This window comes from Seriola aureovittata, chromosome 19, assembly GCF_021018895.1.
Source record: "Seriola aureovittata isolate HTS-2021-v1 ecotype China chromosome 19, ASM2101889v1, whole genome shotgun sequence".
Lineage (NCBI taxonomy): Eukaryota > Metazoa > Chordata > Actinopteri > Carangiformes > Carangidae > Seriola > Seriola aureovittata.
The window spans coordinates 7,728,024-7,734,023 of record NC_079382.1 but is presented as its reverse complement, the minus strand read 5'-3'; the positions used below and the strand labels follow the sequence as shown (position 1 = coordinate 7,734,023).

At 42.1% G+C, this 6,000-nt stretch overlaps 1 protein-coding gene across 1 annotated transcript in view; it reads left to right on the top strand.

The window, feature by feature from the left end:
- Positions 1–1,586: 1,586 nt before the first annotated feature.
- pak5 (p21 protein (Cdc42/Rac)-activated kinase 5) overlaps positions 1,587–6,000 on the top strand; it is a 64,558-nt gene continuing 60,144 nt past the window's right edge. Inside the window, exon 1 of the mRNA XM_056405500.1 lies at positions 1,587–1,766. The gene's annotated coding sequence lies outside the window, so the exon portion shown is untranslated. The remainder of the gene's footprint in view (positions 1,767–6,000) is intronic.

The window sequence follows — 6,000 nt, the reverse complement described above, 5'->3', positions numbered from 1 at the left end:
CATATATTGAGAGGAGAAAAGTATTCATCCTGTAGGTAGGATGTGGCAAGCCTTAAAGTCTCCACCTGGAGGACCAGCTGGTAAAATAGAGAAGGGGAGATGTTTCCTTACAAGCAACTGAGATAAGGGAAGATTGTTAAAAAAAAAAAAAAAAAAGGACATTTGGTAGCAACTCTCTCATTGATCCCTATGTTTAACAACAACACAAAGAGCTAGACCTTCGCATAATAATGGATACTCTCTGCTTCCTCTTTCACTCGCTGCCTCAGTTAACCAGACAGTCAGACTTAAGGACTATCTTGTCACAGCGGGAGAAATTGACTCATGCCCTTGTACATTCACTTGCTGTAGTTGGGTGAGGAGCCCTGTGCTACAAATGGCACATCAGAAACAGGGATGGGAGATCAATGAGGGCTGTGACACTGTCACTGTGTGTATCCCCAATGCTCTGGAGCTACAGCCTGTGTCTGGCTTCACTTGAAAAACACTGACATATATCTTGTGCCTAACATACTCTTTAGAGTAGAAAAATGACTAAGGATGTCAGGCCCAGGTTTTTGCATGATGCAAAAAATTCTGTTAAGCATTATATATCATACTTGTCTTGAAGTGTGTCTCCCTGTGCCAAAATATGTCTGTAAGCATAAAAACCTGTAGTCTTACTCGGGTCTGTCAGATGAACATGACCCCTCATTAGCACTTTAAAAAAAAAAAAATGGTTAAGATAAATTATAGAACTGGACTGGGCAATATTTTTTCATACAATTGAATGGTCAGTGTTTCTATAATGTTTGCTTTAGCAGGTTGCAACTACCAGTCCAACTATTTATTTATCAACCTTCCACTAGTTTTAGCTACGCTATGTTATTTCAACCATTTACCCATTACTTCTTCTTTTAGATCTTTCACAATTTATGCATTACTTTTAGCTAACTGTTTACCCACTGCTTTTATTTCGAGCATTTTTAATCGTCTTTTAGATTAGCTAACATTTTCAACTGTATATCCACTACTTTCATTTTAACCATTGCTTTACTATTTTAACCATGTTCTGTTCATCAGCTAGGTTATCTCTTTAAACCATTTATCCATCAAGAAATACTGCCAATCAACTATTCCATCCATCTGTTCAGTGTAGCCATCCATTTCAACGATGTTTACTTTAACCATGTATCAGTTACTTTTAGTAAGATGTCAATTTCAACGTTATCTCTAATTTGGTGACTGTTTACCTTTCTCTGCTCGCTTGCTAACTCGTTTTATCGCTCCCAGTGGTGACACTTGTGTTCAGTTGTATGTATGGCATTAGGATATAAGTAAATAACCTATATTTTGAATCACACTAGCTTCTGTCGTTAAAATTAGTTGACCTAGTCCTCTTCACGTATCCCTTGGCAACAGCGATTCTGTAATGGACAGAGAGGAAAACACTCAGTTGGGAGCTCCGTGTGCACACAGCTCTGTTGCAGGTGTACTTGCGGAGCTACAGTACATCGATGTGACTGGAAGTTGTCCCCGCTCTGCTGCACACACAGGTGCTCTACATATCCAGCGCGCTCTCCGCCCTCTCCGCCGCCACGAACTGCGCTCATTCGCTCCCCTCAACAGCCCGGATGTAGCGCACAGGACCGCACAGTCCTCCACTCAGTGATAATAACATGGCGCTCGCAGACACATAACGGTGCCCACCATAATAATAATATCCACAGTAACAGACCAAAATAAGCGACGGGACATGTGAGCTCCTCGACCCCCAACACTAGCAGGTAGGTTCGGAGCATTTTATTCGACTAACGTGCTTTGACGCCGCGATATTGGCAAAAAATGTGGCTGCTGTTTCTTCTTGCAGGGGGCAAAAAAGCCGCTCTGGAAAGGCGAAATGCTTGTCTAAGGGTTTAGTTTGTGTCTTCGTCTCTCTGTCCGCAGGTTTAAAACCTCACATTGAAACAGCAGTGTCATTCAGGACAGGTTTGTGTCGCTGCTTACGATGCATCCGTGCAGAAATATATCATCGTTTTGTAGTGCATGTGTTGTCATGGCTGTCAGGCTCTCCGTGCGTCGACCGCTGTCCTTGGTATTGAACTGGGTGGGCATCACACCTATGCACGTTACAAATAGATTTTGAAGGCCTGTTTGTCTGAATGCTGTCATTGTTGTTTAAACGAGGACGAATTGTTGTCGATGGCTAGTGGTCGAGGGAAAAATCAGTGTAATGCCCCTACTGCCTTACAATCTAGCAGGGGCTCACAGTGTGTGTATGGTGCTCAGTGCTGCTGAGTTTAGCTTTAATTGACTTGAAGCTCTTATGTTGCTTTGTCTCTTTATTTTTTATTGTCGTACATATCTATATTCGCTGTGCTGTATGACAGTGGTGATGACAGTGCAAGGCATTTATTTGCGCTGCCTATGTTTTTCCTTGCAGCCTGCCAGCGTGTGAGTGTGCTCAGGCTAATGTAGGCCAGGTAAGGGCAGGAACAGATGGCTTGTTTTCAAGTTCAATGTGGCTTTCGGATTAGAATGTGTAGACGAAAATTAAAAGTGGTGGCTTGGCCCTCTGAGCTGGGGTTCCCCTCCTAAGCTCATAATCGCACTAACAGCAACACTCCATTAATATGGGTAATAATAACATGTAGCACAAAACCTCTAAAGCTGTCAGGAGGCCTATATTTTGTCCTAGAACATGGAGCATAGACCAGTAGTGCTCACTGGTGTTAGACCTGTATGTGCCCAGGTGATGGTGGATACAGTTTGCAGTACTATTCTGTCTAGAAGGGATGTCAGTATGACCCCCAGTCAACAGTTAGCTTAATGCAAACAACTATGGCTGAAAAAATTAGTCCATCAATTAATCAATTGGTCGACAGAGATTAATCAGCAACTCTTTAGATAATCGATTAAATGTTTTTAGTCATGGTTCAAAAGATTTGAGGGTTTACTGCTTTTCTTTGCCTTATCTGATAGTAATGGAATAATATCATGTCCTTTAGGAAATTGTGATGGGAATGTTTCTTTTCCTTTTATAGACATTTTATAGACAAACAATTCATTTAGGCTGGATAATGATGTCTTGGGTTTGGCAATCATTCACCACTGAATCAATTAAAGCAGCAGTTAGCCATTTTGATCTTTATGGCTGGCCCTGCCGAAACATATGTGGCATTTTATCTGCAGATTAATTGGTTATGAAAATAATCAGTTGCAGCACTACAAACAACCAAATTGTTGGTTTTCATAGAAACAGTAATGCATGACGTTTTATACTGTAACTTAAATCAATTTATCATGTCATTAAATCTAAAAATTATGTCTAACATTATTCTGCAAAAACCTACGGTGGCTAAACTGACCTGAAGAGGTATTAACATCCACTAAACTGCAGCACTTTGACCTCTGTTCTTATAATAATGCTGCTGTAGTGATTCAGGATTACAGTACGCTACTTGTGAGAGGCTGATTGGAAAATTAATTGTAGAAATTGATGCCACAAGATGCCAAGACATTCTGACTTATATGGGTCAAGCTCCAAAAACAGTGAATCCTACAATTCCCATATTGCACCTTGACAGCAGCTTTCGTTATACCCTACCTGCCTTGCAACATCCATATCTTTTTATGCCTCCAGTGTTTTATTGCAGCCTTTTTATAAATTTGTTCATAAAACCCAAGCCGTGACAACATTGATGATATCATTATTTTCTCAAAGTTGACACAGCTCCTCCAGAACCAAAGTGGCCATTACACAACTGATTTCCCAGGATGATGAGTGGTCCCTGTGCCTGGTACACTGATCTTCATGTGTCTGATTGGTGGAGTGCCCCTTTAAATATCATTGTTGCTCGCTACATCTGCGTCCTCTTGTCCAGACCACACGTCAAGGTGAGATTAAAGGTGCGCTTTATTCGTCCTTTAGAGATGAAGGGATGTGTGTTATTTTAAAATTGGGAGAAACGTGGAAGCTGAGTCAATGTGTTGGTCTGTGTACGCTTGCTTGCACACTCCCTGGTTATCCACTCTGTAATGTATTCAGTGCCAGCACCAAGCACAACAGCTTTACATAATGATCAAAGCTTGAGGGATGCCAGAGCATGGCCTCAGCCTGCAGTAATAATAATAATAACCTTTGAAGTTATCACAATCCCACAACCTCATTCCCTTCATATTCTGCCTCTCCCTCTCTCTCTCTTTCTCTTTCTCATTCTCTCTTTCTGTCTCTCTCTCTTTTTCGCTCTCTTACACACACACCTACACACTCATGCACAGACCCACTCGAAGGTCCTCTTCTGTTTAATGTTTCTGGATATGGGGTGAGCACTTAAAAGAGGATAGCGATAATGAACACATGACCAACTATTTCAGTCCCTATGGCTCTACACTAGACTGCTTTCTGTGTCTATGAAGAGGCAGCCTTCGTCGCTCACACAGATTCACAATTACGTAAGAGTCCGAGGGAGTCACACATTGAATAACTTGACCAGAAGAAGATAATCTAGCTCTCCTTTGCTATGCTCGTCTTCTCTGTTGGTGCCACTTCCTCAACCTTCAAGTCTGACCTCGTGCCACTGGCCAACATATCTCCCTTGCTCTCTGTGGTCGAATAATATTTGAAATGCAAGGGTGGGAATCTGTCATCTGTATTTGAAGTGTCTGATTCAGCCTACTATTTAAATGGGAGCCTCTCTGAAGACTCATTGGTCATTTTAACCAAGTGTCTGGCAGACTCGCGCTGGTCGATCCTGCTAATCAAGGAGCAGAGTTAGGGAGCATGCAAACAAGGTTCAGATAGGGGAGAGGAGAGATGAGAGATGAAGAGAGAAGTACAGAGGGGGAGGAAGACGGCAGAATAGATGGGACGTGAGAAGAAAGGATATGAGAGGAGGGAAGACAAGAGGAAGAGTGGGACAGGTGACCATAGGAGGTAGGGATGAGGATTGATAGATAAGCTGCAGCCTAGAGTTGGTGGTGGCTTGACAGGAGGTGAGGATGAAAAGGAAATACAGATGGGTAAAGTACTGGGATAAAAAAGAGGTTAAGTGGTGGAGTGAAGAATTGAGATGAGGGGAAAAAGAGGGGGAGAATAAGAGGATCAGAGGGCCAGAAACTAGCAGAAAGAGAAGAGTCAGTGGAAGGGATGATCTTATTGGAGAGAAAATATAGAAGGAGTGTCTGTCTATCTATCTGTCTGTGGAGGGGGTCTTTCCTTCTCTCAGTCTGTTGCTCCTGTTTATTTCAGCTGCAACCAAGCAGTCTGTCTGAATGCCAGGCTCATCTTCAGATGTCAGCACTTTTGTCCCAGGTTATTGCATTTTGCTGTTTTTGTCCCGGGATTTAAAAAAACCTACAAAAAACCTTCCCTTGTGTTTTCCGCATGACTTGGCATGTCAGTAAGAAAATGATGAGGTGTGTGTATGTGTGTGTTTGTCTATGCATGTCTGTGTGAGAAACAGGGGAAGACGAAAGGACAGATTGAGCATATGAAAGAGGCATTTTGACTGAGGAGGACAGATGAACATAAGCAATTTAGAGATAGGAAGAAACAGTGTGTGTCTGTGTGTATGTGCATAAAGGCTAGAGTCTTTCTAGCCTGTACAACAACTTAGGTTTTACATGTTACAGGAGTTGCCTCATGTCTTTATAATGTGATCTGTACACCAACTTTTTGTTAAAATGATAATTAGATGGTAGAAAAGGGTTAGGGTTATTTATATAGTAGGGTCATCTGACAGCAACCCAGTCAAAATGCTGTTTGTAATGAATCTAAAATGTTGTGCTGCCCGTATTTGAGCTGTGTCATGGCTGTGTCCTTTCCCAGTGTAAGAACACACACACACACAAACACAAACACACACACACACACACACACACACACACACACACACACACACACACACACACACACACACACACACACACGCAAACAAAAAGAATTAACCTAGATGCTAGCACAGTCCACCACAGTTAACATCCTCTTCAGTTTTCTCAGTCTAACTTGTGTGTCTGCGC